Here is a 14,105-nt window from a genome sequence, read left to right as displayed (position 1 = left end):
TTAGAAAGTACGTCATTATCACAAGCGAGTCTTGTCTGGCGGCCCCTCCCCCTGGTATCAAAAGCAGTAATCCTGTGCCTCTTGAACCACATGTCTTGGTCTGCACTAATCGATACGCTCCTTTGTCTGAAATCCCTGCTACTATTGAAGAGTCTGATTTAGTCAGTAATTCTGATTTACAAACTTCTGCCCCTAGGGGGGAGGCGGGGAAGCTTCCCATTACTGATGCAAACCATTACTTCCCTTAGGGAAGAAGTAGGCGAACTTAAGTTAACAATCCAAGAATTATTGCTTATTGTTAAAACACCTAAACCGAATTCTGTTCGTCATGATTTGGGTGGGCTGTCTTCCTTGCCATCACCAGCACATCTTCATTATCCACCTATAAACCCTACTAGCAACCAGTTTCTGCCCCTTGTTTCATCGAATCACAATCCCGTTATAAAAGACATAGGGCAGACCAATAAAGCTATACCTCGTCCTATGACTGTGGCTGTGAGAAGTTGGCCTGATGTATGCATAAATAAGACTGTGTTGTACTTACCTCTAATCTCATAAAGAGTGCTGAGGGTTTGTCTAGAATAAATACACTTTATTTTATATATATATCTGTTGTGGTGTCCTTTCATTTGGTATTCAAGGGATTATATATGGTATCACAGCTGGCTTCACATGCCATTCAGAGTTTAGGCTAAGACTGCTCTTGTCCATGCTACCACTAGGATAGCTGGTCTATAAGGTTGACTTTACAACCAATCACCATAAGGGTATTTGGACTGATATAAGGTGTACACTAGAGCTAGTGACATCATACATCAGGCCAACTTCTCACATTGGTGAGCAGCGGTTGGGATCTGAGCTTGCTGTTGTAATACCATTGTAATCTTGAAATACTAAATTGAAAGATCACACAGATATTGTTTAGGTACATATAACATAGATTATAATACTTAAGTCCTACTGGACTTAGTGGTTGTAGGTTGAAGGGTGTAACACACCCTGACTACAACTACTAGAGAGGTTTAGTAGATACAACTAGTGTAGGTAGGTGCACACACCACACCCTCACTAGAATCATGCCCCTGGATGGAGATCACACTGGTACTCCCTCAGGAGAGGAGAATCCTAGACACATTCCCTCTAGATATGATGCATTCACTTTCCAGGAGATGAGACAACTGTGTACCTCCAGGAGATTAAAACAGGGTTCCAACCCTACCCTTAGACAGCTAGTGGAGCTTCTGGAGGCCTATGATGCTGAAAGAGCTGCCAAGTATGGTGCCATAGCTGTAGATAAGGGTCTACCCACCACAGAGGAGTCAGATGGGGCTTCAGAGGAAGAGGTAGACGGCCAGAGCCAAGTAGGAAGACTTAGCCAGGCTAACATAAGCTTACATGGGAGTTTGCATGGGGTCCCCCCATACAGACCCCCAAGTGGGCTTACACAGAGAAGCAGGAGGGACAGATCCCCTTCAAGGGAATCCATCCACTCCCATGTCTCTAGCATCTCTAGTGCTTCCTCTCACAGGGGAATGACTTCCCCTGAGAGAAGGGAACATGAAGCCAGAATGAGGGAAGCTAATCTGAGGATTCAGAGGGAAGAACTTGCCCTTGCCAAAGAGAAGCTTGCTCTGGCTAGAGAACAAAAGTTAAGTGGGTTAGAACCCACTGGTGGCAGCAATATCCCTAAGGATAGAGACAGGCACTATGATAATAGAAACCTGAGCAAGATTGTCCCTCCCTACAAGTGTGGGGATGACATCCACAAATGGATAACTGCTTTGTAGAGAGCTTGCAAAGTACAGCAGGTACCCAAAAGTCAGTGGGCAGCTATCTTGTGGCTCTCCTTCTCTGAGAAAGGTAGAGACAAGCTCCTCACAGTTAGTGATGAGGATGCAGATAATTACACTGTCCTGAAGAGTGCTCTGATTGATGGGTTTGGCCTAACCACTGAACAATATAGGTTGTTGTTCAGAGACACCCAGAAGACACAGACTCAGGACTGGACTGACTTTGTAGATTGTGCCACTAAGGCTCTGGAAGGCTGGCTAGTGGGAAGTAAGGTTAAGGACTATAGAGGATTGTATAATTTGATCATGAGAGAGCAAATCCTTAACAACTGTCAAAACCAGCTACTGCATCAACACCTGATTGATTCTGATCTGACTTCTCCCCAAGAATTGGGAAAGAAGGCAGATAGATGGGTCAGGACTAGAGTTAAGCAGAAAAACCAGAACCAGGGCGGTGATCAGAAAAAGGCAGACCAGAAGGGTAATGATCAGAAACAAAAAGACCAGAAGTCTTCACCAGGCCCCCAAAAGGCTCAGGGGAGGGTGGTCCCAAAAAGAATAAAAAGAAAGAAGGCCAAAAGAAACCATGGTGCAACTATTGTAAGTCCAACTCACATTGGTTTAGTGAGTGCACCAAAAAGGATAAGCCCCCAGCCACCATTGCCCCTAAGGCAACTGTACCCCCTAGTTCAGCTGTAAGTGGTGGTTCCCAGCAAAAGGGTGTAGTAGGGTTAACCCTGGGAACTGAGGAGGATTGTGGCCTAGTCAGAATACCTACTCAGGCTGTTCTGTGATGGGGACTTAGCTTTGTCCTCTACTATAGGCCCCAGTAACCTGGGCAAGTACAGACAGACTCCTTTTATCAACCAAAGAATGGCTCAGGCCTACAGGGACACTGGGGCTAGTGTCACCATGGTGACACCTGCCTTTGTGGACCCTGGACAGATCATACTAGGTGAGAACTACCTAGTGACCAACGCTAGCAATGCCACTACCTCCCATAGTGTGGCTATTGTTAACTTCTCCTGGGGAGGGGTAACTGGCCTCAAGAAAGTTGTTGTTAGTTCAGACCTTCCTGTAGAGTGTTTACTGGGCAATGATCTTGAAACTTCAGTTTGGTCTGAAGTGGAGTATAGGACCCATGCAGAAATGCTGGGGATAGATGCACATGTCCTTGCTGTGACCAGGTCACAGGCCAAAAAGTGCACCACTGAACAAGTGCTGGATCCTGAAACTATGGACCAGTCACAATCCAAGAGAAAGAGCAGTAGGGTTAAGGCTGTGCCTTCCCCCCTGCCTCAGGTGGTGGATCAGCCCTCCCAGGAGGATGATTCTGAGAGCCCTGAAGGAACTGTCCTAGAAGAACTTGAACCTGATCAGGTTGAGTTTCTTGGGACAGGGGGACCTTCAAGGGCAGATCTGAGGCAGGCTCAATTAGACTGCCCCTCTCTTGAACCCCTCAGACAGCTGGCTGCTGCTGAGGCTGCAGGGAATGCTCAAGGTACCCATAGAGTGTATTGGGATGAAGGGCTACTGTACTCAGAGGCTAGAGACCCCAAGCCTGGTGCATCCAGGAGGTTGGTCATACCACTGAAGTTCAGAGGCTTCCTTCTTACCTTGGCCCATGATATTCCCCTTGCAGGACATTTAGGCCAGAACAAGACTTGGGACAGGCTTGTCCCTCACTTTCACTGGCCCCATATGTCAGAAGATACCAAGGAGTTTTTTCGCTCCTGTGTCACCTGCCAAGCCAGTGGCAAATCAGGTGGCACCACAAAGGCCCCCCTCATACCACTACCTGTGGTGAGGGTTCCCTTTGAAAGAGTGGGCATAGATATTGTAGGACCAATGGCCCCACAAACAGCATCTGGGCACAGATTCATACTGGTGATAGTGGACCATGCCACCAGGTATCCAGAAGCTATTCCCCTGAGGACCACAACAGCTCCTGTTGTGGCAAGGGCCCTGCTTGGAGTATTCTCCAGAGTGGGCTTACCAAAGGAGGTCATTTCTGACAGAGGTGCCAACTTCATGTCAGGATATTTGACTGCAATGTGGAAGGAGTGTGGTGTGAACTACAAGTTCACCACACCCTATCACCCACAGTGCAATGAGCTTGTTGAGAGATTCAACAAGACCCTAAAGGGAATGATAAAAGGTTTACCAGACAAGCTTAGGCGAAGATGGGACATCCTTTTACCCTGCCTTCTGTTTGCTTATAGAGAGGTCCCACAAAAGGGGGTTGGCTACAGCCCTTTTGAGCTTTTGTTTGGGCATCCTGTAAGAGGACCCCTATGTTTGGTGAAGGAAGGATGGGAGAGACCTCTCAGACAACCCAAACTTGACATAGTGGATTATGTACTTGGTCTCCGCTCCAGGATGGCAGAGTATATGAAGAAGGCTTCTAAAAACCTTGAGGCAAGCCAAGAACTCCAAAAAGCTTGGCATGACCAAAAGGCTGTGCTGACTGTTTACCAGCCAGGGCAAAAAGTGTGGGTGTTGGAGCCAGTGGCCCCAGCAGCACTCCAAGACAAATGGTCTGGACCCCACACTATTGTTGAGAAAAAGGGAGAAGTCACCTACTTGGTGGACCTTGGGACTCCCAGAAGCCCCCACAGGGTGCTTCATGTCAACAGATTGAAGGCATATGTTGACAGGGCAGACATGGGGCTACTCATGGCTACAGATGAGGGGCAGGAGGAAGAGAGTGACCCTCTCCCAGACCTGTTGACTCAGAACCCTGATGATGGCTCAGTTGATGGTGTGGTCTTTTCTGACAGCCTCACTGTCCATCAGCAACAGGACTGCAGGCAAGTTCTGCAGTCCTACAGACATATGTTCTCTCTGACCCCAAGTCAGACAAACTGGTGCACCCATGAGGTGGACACTGGTGACAGTCTGCCTGTGAAGAGTAAAATCTACAGGCAACCTGACCATGTCAGGGACTGCATAAAAGTTGAGGTACAAAAGATGTTGGGGCTGGGAGTCATTGAACCTTCAGAGAGCCCTTGGGATAGTCCTGTAGTTCTTGTGCCAAAACCTCACACCCAAGATGGTAAGAGAGAGATGAGGTTTTGCGTAGACTACAGAGGTCTCAATGCTGTCACTAGGACAGATGCCCACCCAATACCTAGGGCAGATGAGCTCATTGACAGACTGGCAGCTGCTAAGTTTTTGAGCACATTTGACCTGACAGCAGGCTACTGGCAAATTAGACTAGCTGAGAATGCAAAGGCCAAAACTGCTTTCTCGACCCCAGGAGGACATTATCAATTTGTGGTAATGCCCTTTGGTTTGAAGAATGCACCTGCCACTTTCCAAAGGTTGGTGAATCAAGTCCTTACTGGGTTGGATGATTATTGTGCAGCTTATCTTGATGATATTACTGTCTTTAGCTCCACCTGGGAGGATCACCTGGTCCACCTGAGGAATGTTTTAGAGGCCCTGCAAAAGGCAGGCCTCACTATCAAGGCCACTAAGTGACAGATAGGGCAGAGCAAGGTTGTGTACCTGGGCCACCTAGTTGGTGGGGGTCAGGTTCAACCACTGGAGAGCAAGATCCAGACCATAAAGGACTGGACTCCTCCAACTACCCAGACTCAGGTCAGAGCTTTCTTGGGCCTGACTGGGTACTACAGAAAGTTTGTTAAGAACTATGGGTCCATTGTGACACCACTTAATGACTTGACCTCCAAGAAAATGCCAAAGAAAGTTCAGTGGACAGTAAGCTGTCAAAAAGCATTTGATGACCTGAAGCAGGCCATGTGCAGTGCACCTATTCTGAAAAGTCCAGACTACTCCAAAGAGTTCATTGTCCAGACAGATGCTTCTGAGTTAGGTGTGGGAGCTGTTCTTTCACAACTGAATGTAGATGGTCAAGACCAGCCCATTGCTTTTATAAGTAGAAGGCTGACCCCTAGAGAGAAACGTTGGTCAGCTATTGAGAGGGAGGCCTTTGCTGTGGTTTGGGCCCTGAAGAAGCGGAGGCCATACTTGTTTGGCACTCACTTCAAGATTCAGACAGACCATAAGCCCCTCTTGTGGCTAAATCAGATGAAGGGTGAAAATCCCAAACTTCTTAGGTGGTCCATTTCCCTACAGGGGATGGACTTCACAGTGGAACATAGACCTGGGACTGACCATGCCAATGCAGATGGACTCTCCAGATATTTCCACTTAGAACATGAAGACTCAACTGGTCAAGGTTAGTTTAATGTCCCTAAGTTTGGGGGGGGGGGGTTGTGTAGGAGAGTAGGGTCTGCTTTCTATGTTCACCCCCACTTTTTGCTTTTGCTTTACTGGTTTTCGACTTAGATGTGGCTGTGGGCCTGCTAATCAGACCCACAGCCCTGCTGTTCTCTCTCTAAATTAATACTATGTACTTTAGGTGCATAACCTAATTGGATAGGATCACCTTATTGGCCCCTGTACAGTGTACCTTAGGTACCCAGGGCATAGGTGTACCCTAGGCCTACCAGGGGCTGCAGCATGTATTATGCCACCCCTGGCCTGGCCTTCCATTATGACACAACTGGCTAATCACTCAGCTGGGGCAAGGTCGTGTAATCACCCCTTGCTTAGGTGTAGTATTCCTATACCTACCTTATGTATAGACACATGTGTACCTATCAGTCACTCCTATGGCAGGCCTTAACAATCCTGGAGGCAGAGTGCTTGGTAACATGTGAGATGGTGCTCTAGCATGAGCTGAGACTGTCTGCAGCTTTCGGAACCATGTCCTTATAGCTGTTCTATGATATAGCCTACCATATACTCCTAAAGTGCCTTATAATCTTAAACGGTTATGGTAACTATGGTTTGGCTTTATCAAAACATGTCGTGTAAGGTGTCTAACACTTTGGAATAATACCCCCATCCCATTTCTGGGGATGAGGATATTATCCCTCCCTTCTAGAGGGAGAAGACATGTTGTAACCTACTTACCCGGTTAAAGTTAACCAGAGCCCCAGCATCACAAAATGGATGCTGCTGCCACAGACACGAGTCTGACCTCCTGCTGCTGGGAGTGATCCCGGCAAGGGAGGCTTGGACAATAGGTTTCCTGCCTTGGGAGGTGCTAGCACCACCCCAGACAGGCCTTAGTGTATTGGGGCAGGGAGAGATGAATAGAATGAGACAGGCCTGGGGCACACAAGGTGTCCCGTGCCTAGTCCAGTTCAAACCGGTGCTGGGGCACTCCAGCCCCAGTCCTGGCGCAAAACTGGACAAAGGGAAGGGGGTATAACCACCCCCCTCCCAGGTCCCACCCATAAGGCGTGACCTAGCAGGTATCCCAGCCCCCCAGATTAGTATAAGAGTGGGAGTTGGGCCTCAAGACTTTAGATTATCCTGAACCTGCAACTTGAACAGAAACTCTGGACCTTCGACATTCGACGAAAGAAGAAGACTGAAGAATCTCCCTTGTGGCCAAGGAGTGGCTACCCTGTGCAAACAGGCACCATCAAGAGACTACCCTTTGCTTTGCTCCAGTTCTACGAGGGACCGACTGCAGAGCCCGACCAGAGCCTTGACTTCCAGACTTCTCTGACCCTGATCCACATCCACAGCCGTGCTGAGATCCGTGGAGGCGACGAGAGACGTGGGACTGGCTACCTGGGAAAAGTGGCTAGTATCTTCAAGCACAGCTTCCGAGGCACCCTCGAAGTTGTGCACCGGGGATTGAGAAGCCCCAACACCAAGCACCATCTGCACCGAAGACCAGCCCCCCACACTCCACGAGTCCTGCGTGGGGCCCTTCTGCATTTTCCTGCTTGCCGCGTCTGTCCGGTTGCTTGCCCGCTGGCTAGTGGCCTTTGAGACGATGCACCCTGAAATCTTCAGCGCTGGTTTGGCTCCTCCAGACTGGCTCCAGCTTCTCTGCAAAGAAGAAGCACCCCAGACCTTCCTGTTCTGCACCAGAAGCAAGTCCTCCGTTCTTCGTGGGTTCCGCTTGCCAAGGCTTGGTGAGTCCTAGTCCAACTTCGACGCCGCCGACAGCAAGAGCCTTTGTGGGACAGCTCGCCTCCTGGTCCTGGTCGTCCTCGACGTTCCCTGGTCCTCGTGGCTGCAGCGACAAGCTTCACCTTCACCTGCAATCTTCACGACATCGCCTGGTTCCTTCCTGGTTCCACGTGGTCACTGGCTAGTGACCTTGACTCTGTCCCCTCTGCTTGCAGGTATCCTTTCTTCCTGATCCTAGCCTTGGGATCCACCGGACACTCTTCACTGACTGCCTGTCAGCATCTTTCTTCAGGCATCCATAGGAGTCGACGACGAAACCCGACGCAACTTCACCCCTATGCACCCGCAGCCTGTGGGCTAGGTAACTTGGGTACTCCGGTGCTCATCAGGATAGTGACTATCCTAGTGTCTAGTTTTCCAGTCTCGACTTCCTAGCTACTCCGGAAGTGTCCTAAATCTATCTATTTCTAAACTGTACTATTGCTAGTGACTTTTACGCATTACGCGTGAGTGTTTCCACTCTGCACACGAATCCCGTGGGCCTCCCACTTCCTAACTAACGCTAGTGTAGTGTAGCCCCAGCGATTCCCTAGGCCTAGGCCTATTCTATTTCCGTGACAGTGGTCCTTATACCACTTACTTAGTATATGGTTTGCGTGGCCCCTAGGGCCTAACTGTATTACTTACCTGTGTGACTTAATGTATGCTTAAATAAGACTGTGTTGTACTTACCTCTAATCTCATAAAGAGTGCTGAGGGTTTGACTAGAATAAATACACTTTATTTTATATATATATCTGTTGTGGTGTCCTTTCATTTGGTATTCAAGGGATTATATATGGTATCACAGCTGGCTTCACATGCCATTCAGAGTTTAGCCTAAGACTGCTCTTGTCCATGCTACCACTAGGATAGCTGGTCTATAAGGTTGACTTTACAACCAATCACCATAAGGGTATTTGGACTGATATAAGGTGTACACTAGAGCTAGTGACATCATACATCAGGCCAACTTCTCACAGTGGCCAGGAAGGCAAGCCCAATTCCTAGCTTAGCGAATATCTCTAGGTTGCCAAAAAACTTTTCTGATCGACACTCTTCTCTGTCCTTTCCTAAAACTTCTTCCCTTAGTGCCCACTGTTTTTATGGTTCATGTCCCTGTCCTCGAGGGGAGAGAAGATGAGGGCTCTTTGATAAATAAAGTCACACATTGGGTTCGCCAAGTCAGGGGGTGTCGATCCCTAATTAGGAGTGATATTATCAGGGCCCAAAGGTGTAGATATGATGACAACTTATCTGACTGCATCGAACTTACCCTGGCAAGCCACCTTGTAGCTGAGGGACTATTGGCATTAGAGCTTAGAACTTCTTTCCCAGGCACCTCTTCCATTCAATTTAGGCGTCACCCATGTGTAGAATCTATGGCTACAAGAGACCAAACACCAGAATTGTCGAGAGACGGCCAATCGAATTTGGATTCTAATGATTGACAAACTTCCGGGCTACCTATTCCTTGTAAATCACAGCAATTTTTCGTAAATAAGCCCAATCTCGCTATTGCTGATTCACCTGTTCATCCTCCAAATAAAACTTGAAATCCCCTCAGCCCTAATGCCAACGATCTTGGCGGACTAAGCGATTTTGTATTAAGTGAAATGTCTATTCCTGACGATGTTGTCTCCATAGCTTCCACTACCACCCTTAAGATAATTTCATGGAACATAGCGGGTTTACGCAACAAGCTTTCTTTACCAGATTGGAATACATTTATTGCTAACCAAGATATATGCATCTTTCAAGAAAGTTGGAGCTTGGAGCCATTGTATAAATCAGGTTTCAGTTGTTTTTTTTTACCAGCTATTTCCAATGGTCGTTGGAGGCCGTCAGGGGGCCTCATAATTTGGATAAGCACTAAACTTAATTTCAGGGTAAAACACCACTTGTGCACATCATTGGACCTAATGCGGCTTACAATTAAAGGGGCTAAAGTTGGCCCTGTTGTTGAGCTTTTCAATGTTTATGTAAAAGGCACGAAGGGAGGTGCTAAGTCAGCAATTGTCACAGTCTTGAGCGAGGAAATTACCATCTGCCCTCCAGACTCTTTAATCCTGGTTGCTGGAGATATGAATTGTACATTCGAACCTCTAGCCCCAGAGGACCTGCTCAATGTAGAGGCTGATGATGCTAGATGGGGTATCCCGTCTCTATCCATGCCGCCAATTAGGAAGTGGTCTCAGTTGGCCATTCAATTGAACGCTCTTTCTTTTGAATTTGGTCTTAGAGCTGCAAATGGTAGACTGCCGTCCGATCTTTTCGGTGCAAATACTTTCAATAGAGCAACTTGCCCTTCTCGTATCGACTATATTTTAGTCGACCTTAGATTGTGGCAATACACTGTGGATATGGTCATAGTTCCATCTATTGATAGTGACCACAATCCCTTGTGTTTATCTATGATGAATCCTTGGCCTCTTGTTTCCCATAATCACGCTATAGGTCGAACCATGCTTTCCAAGGAAGTTGTTCCCACTGCAAGAGGCACTTGAAATGGCCGAAAATCGTTTCTGATGACCAAAAACTGAAAGCCATCAAAGTATCCTTGCTGGCCAAAATAGTAGATCTTCAGGCAGCATGTAGTGCCTCAGAAGGGCCTCCTATCGTTGACAGTATCTATGTCGAAACAGTAGAGACGATGGGTTCCTTTTTCTTGTTACCACCTCGTCCCCCTAAGCATAAGCCTCCTAAGGCGCCCGGGACCTGGTATCATTCGGAGTGTAGGAATAAAATGAGCACCCTGATAGCCGCTGTTAAGAAACAGGACTGTCTCTCGGTGAATAATGCCAGGAAGGAGTACAAAAGGGCACTTCTAGAAGCCAAGCGTAACTGGGATGAAGCCTTTTGGATAGACCTCAAGGCCGCTAGTTTGGCTAAAGATGGGAACACTTTCTGGAAGTTATTCAGAAAATCCAAAGATCATGATCCTGATGATATTCCTAATAATGTTACTGACCATGCGTGGTTTGAACATTTTAAAAAGCTTTACTCTGGGCCAGTTTCTCATAATATAAGCACACATGCTGGCCCCTTATCATCATCTCTTGCCTCTCAACCTTTTTTCCCTTTTGAGGAGTCCGAAGTTCTGCTTGCTATTAAGAAAATAGTCCCAGGAAAGGCACCCGGGCCGGATGGCCTGCCAGGTGATCTGTTTCAGGCAGACCCCCCAAACTGGGCTAGGTTTTTTACTCTTTTACTCAATTCCCTTCTTAGAGGATCCCCTGTCCCCGAATCGTGGAAAGGGGCCGAGGTGATCCCAATTTTTAAAAAGGGCTCTAGGGAAGACCCTGCCAACTACCGCCCAATCAGCCTTATTGATAATGGCCAGAAGGTGATTGGAAGGGTCTTGTTAGAAAGAATCTTGTCATGGACAATCGAAAATGATGTCCTGTCAGACTATCAAGCAGGCTTCAGGGCAAACGTGGGAACAATTGATCAGGTATTTCGGCTTCTCCTCCTGCACTGGAAGGTGGTCTCGATTGGCAAGGGCAGTCTTTATTTGGCCTTTATAGATCTGAAGACTGCCTTTGATTTAGTTCCTCTCGACCGCCTCTGGTCGGTGTTGAGGGAACTGGGAATCCCGATACCTATCCTAGATCTTTTGATTCGCCTTCATGAGGGCAATTATGCCCAAGTGAGATGGGGTCGACAGGATCAAAAAACGGCTAAAATCTGGGTTACTAGAGGGGTGCGCCAGGGCTGTGTTTTGGCTCCCACTCTATTTTCTTTATGTGTGAATGGAGTGGTAAGTTTTTTACAGGAGTTTCCTGCTGATGCCCCGGCCCTGGCGGGAGACAAGATCCAAGCCCTACTTTTTGCTAACGATACACTGCTCATCTCCAAAACACCTGCGGGGTTGCAGAAGCTTCTTGATAGGTTCAACCTTTTTTGCAATACGAGAGGCCTATCTATAAATACATCAAAAACTAAGCTCCTCTCGTTTAACCCCTCTAGATCTTCTAAAATCAATTTTACTCTGGAGGGAGCACCTCTTGAGTCTGTTAAAATCTTCGATTACCTTGGAATCAGGATTTCCGACAAACTTAGTTGGAGACCCCACACCGACAAAATGCTTCTCAACCACAAGAGAGTTGCGGGGGCAATTGGGAAGGAACACCGATTATCCCAGAGTAGGCCCGTTGCTCCCGCACTGGTGGCTTACGCTGCAAAAGCTGTAAGCTCGGCACTGTATGGGGCCGAACTGTGGGGCTTCGATAATGTTAAGGAAATCTCTATGTCGGAAAACAAATTCTTCAGGGATTTGGTTTCGCTCCCGACGGGTACTCCATTAAAACCCCTTATGAGAGACATGGGCAGGCGTTCAGTTAGGGACCTTGCCAGATTACGCCCCTTGCTTTACTGGACTCGCCTGTGGCGCACCCCCGAACTCTCCAAATATGTTGAGGGTCTCAGAGAAGTGATGAGTTCGCCTGGGTCCCATAGGATTACTCGGTTGTGTAATATTAAAAAGTCCTTTTCTGCATTGGGCTTAAGAGACGTCTGGGAGTCTGGAACACGTCTCAGCAAGGCTGATCTGAAGAAGGCTTATTGGATGTGGATTGATACCCAAGAGAATACAGCTGTGGTTGCCGGCAGCTTAATTAAGGCTTTTTATTTGCATAAACCAGTGACGAGGCTGGAGTCTTACCTTGATGTAATCAAGAAGCCCAGAGACAGGCGACTGTATATCCAGTTTAGATTCGGCACTCTGCCTATTCGGGAGCGTACAAGTAAATGGAAACCCCCCCAACGATTGCAAGCTGTCCGTGCTGTAAAGTGAAGGTGGAAACTGTGGCGCACTTATTGTTTGAGTGCCCTTTCTATAAAACTCCCAGGGTAAGATGGCTGAGCCCTGTTTGTAGACAATTGGGCACCGTGAACCACCGTGTTGCGCTGAGAATTCTCCAATCGGACACTAGTGATTTGCTTGTATGTGGGGTGGCCAAATTTCTTGCCTGGTCCTGGCTGATTAGATTGAAACTCCTGGGTTCTTTGTCGTGATGTATCTTTTCTTGCCTTGTTTTAACATTTTTTAGTGTCTTTTTTATCTGAGTGTCAAAATGCTTTGGGGAAATAACTCTTTTCTCGTGTTTAAATGTAATTTAATACATTTTTAATCTTGTAATTGTATTTAATACGATCTTAGATGCCAAGGTTCAGGCCGAGGGGGACTGCAAAAGGGATGCAACAATGCATTTCCATCTAGTCTGCAGATTGATCCTCCGTATTACCCTCTCGCTCCTATTTGATCTTGTCCTGACTTTTATTGTGTATTTTATGTTTGTCTGTATGCTTTTATGATATAATTTTATCGAAATAAAGCTTTTGACTGACTGGCTAACCGGGCGATAAATTCCAGAGATAGCCGGCAATAAATATGCAAGCGCTAAGCGCGTGTTGCGATATTTATCGCCGGCCCTGGTTAATATGCCCCCAGGTTATGACCACTGATAAGGACCTGGTGACGAACACCGGTGAGCCAAGGAACCTGGTGATGAGCACTGATGAGCCAAGGAACCTGGTGATGAGCACTGATGAGCCAAGGAACCTGGTTACGACCACTGATGAGAGATGGAACCTGTTGATGAGCACTGATGAGCCAAGGAACCTGGTGATGAGCACTGATGAGCCAAGGAACCTGGTGATGAGCACTGATGAGCCAAGGAACGTGGTGATGAGCACTGATGAGAGATGGAACCTGTTGATGAGCACTGATGAGCCAAGGAACCTGGTGATGAGCACTGATGAGCCAAGGAACCTGGTGATGAGCACTGATGAGCCAAGGAACCTGGTGATGAGCACTGATGAGCCAAGGAACCTGGTGATGAGCACTGATGAGCCAAGGAACCTGGTGATGAGCACTTATGAGCCAAGGAACCTGCTTATGAGCACTGGTGAGCCAAGGAACCTGGTGATGAGCACTGATGAGCCTAGGAACCTGGTTATGACCACTGGTGAGCCAAGGAACCTGGTTATGACCACTGGTTAACTGTAAATGCAGCTGCTGATACCCGGAGACCAGCTGAGCTCATGATGTATGTCTGACCCGGCTGAGGAAAGCAGGTCCCTCATCTCACATGCGGATCCCCTGCCCTGTAAGGCACAAGAGCTTCAACTGCATTGTACATGAGCCCAGAAGGGGTGTAGTAGACCACGGGGAGCTGTACTTCGGGCTTCTGTGAATCTTATGGCTCTGGTATCACACTGTCCTTGTCCAGGCGGCGGACTCGTCTTCTGCTTCATCGTGCCCATGGGATAGTCCTCGGGCGGGATCGGAATGGGTGTGAAGCTGGCAGGTGA

The sequence above is a fragment of the Triturus cristatus genome, chromosome 8, assembly GCF_964204655.1.
Source record: "Triturus cristatus chromosome 8, aTriCri1.1, whole genome shotgun sequence".
NCBI lineage: Eukaryota > Metazoa > Chordata > Amphibia > Caudata > Salamandridae > Triturus > Triturus cristatus.
The sequence above is the reverse complement of the archived record's forward strand: the minus strand, read 5'-3'. Positions refer to the sequence as shown.